Raw genomic sequence first — 1,471 nt, 5'->3', positions numbered from 1 at the left:
AGTCGCTATTCTTGGTTGATTTAGAGAACGTTATTTTAGACGTTTTCTCCTTGGGCTAGGCTGTAAGAAGTTGTATGTGAGGTTTTTACTCTGTATTTTACCTTACCGTCCTTGCAATCATTTTAAATAATTGTATCCAACACTTCATTATTATAAACATTGGACGGTCTGAAGAGAAGCAATGCATTTTTAAGAGAATGAGAAGTTCTAGTAAACTCACGTCTCATACTCAGAAATATCTAATGGTCTAGTATACATTCAGGCATTTTTTTGCAAAAAAAGCCACAAACTATACAGTTGCAAAGCACTACTTACTTAATTTGATAGAATATTTAGGATATTAGACTATTAAAACATTGTATTGCTTGGACGGACATAATTCTATCTCATGCTGCAAACTCTTTACACTGATTTACTGGTTGCCAGGGGGGTGTTGTCTGGAGGCGGAGCTCCTCTTTGGATCCTTGTCAAAGTTATGTATGTCAATACTGTGTTTCAGCATTCAGAATGACTGCGGTAAGCACACTGCACTGGTTTCTCTTTGTTGATGTTGTGGCACCTGTTGAATAAAGATTGATTTCACTCGTGTTTTCATCCAATTCATGACAATTCTCTGCATTTCCAGGCTGCCTTCTGCTCTGCCCGGGGGTTGCCTCACCCTGACACTAAATTTAGCGCTGCTGCTCAGGGTCTTTTAACATATCATGTAAAAATAGCAAGGAGGAAAGTCTGCTCACAAACAGCAGATATACAGGACAGACTGAGGTTAAGCTGATAAAAGTTAACTGCAGTAACAGAGTAAAGACAAACAGACAAATATAGTAAAGCTGACAGACAGACAGACAGACAGACAGACAGACAGACACAGACAGGGGTGTTACCAGAGTGTGAGAGTGGGACAGAAATACAACAGGTAAGTCAGGATCAGTTTACTGATTAATCTGAATGTATTGATCCTGGAAATTGTTTTATTTATTATCTTTGTGGTTTAAATTGTAATATCTGAAATTAGTGTTGGAGTTGTTGAAAGGAGTATTTTTGTTTGGAAGAGAAGGTCGTGTGGGCTAAGCTTTGGCTAGGCTAAACTAGGCTTAGGGACTGCTATAATGTGCCAAGGAAGACAGCCAAAGATAAGGGTTATACATTTATTTATTTATAAATGTATAAATCAAAGTATGTTACAGGTGTTGATGGACTATGTCTACATATTTGATAAAGTAAAATAAAGCCTTTAGTGTTTACAAAGTGAGCTGTATGAAATCTGATAAATGTCCTCAAGCGATGTCACTGGAGTCAGCGTCACGTGATCCTGAGTGAGGTCTTCCCCTCAAACCAGCATCATATGTGTGCAGGACACAAGGGACAAGGCTTCTGTTTTCAGTTCTCAGTACTTTCGTTTAACTGTTTAGCCCTGAGCCTGTTTTTCAGGTCTCAGGCTCGAAAATGACATTCCCAGAACAAATGACCATAT

General features: G+C 38.6%; 1 protein-coding gene across 1 annotated transcript in view; it reads left to right on the top strand.

Moving 5' to 3' along the window:
* The first annotated feature begins 798 nt into the window (after positions 1 to 798).
* The window catches only part of LOC117556299 (golgin subfamily A member 6-like protein 22), a 36,992-nt gene continuing 36,319 nt past the window's right edge, over positions 799 to 1,471 (top strand). Inside the window, exon 1 of the mRNA XM_034231600.1 lies at positions 799 to 913. The gene's annotated coding sequence lies outside the window, so the exon portion shown is untranslated. The remainder of the gene's footprint in view (positions 914 to 1,471) is intronic.

This window comes from Gymnodraco acuticeps, unplaced genomic scaffold (genome assembly GCF_902827175.1).
Source record: "Gymnodraco acuticeps unplaced genomic scaffold, fGymAcu1.1, whole genome shotgun sequence".
Taxonomy (NCBI): domain Eukaryota; kingdom Metazoa; phylum Chordata; class Actinopteri; order Perciformes; family Bathydraconidae; genus Gymnodraco; species Gymnodraco acuticeps.
This window is presented reverse-complemented; position numbering and strand designations above follow the sequence as displayed.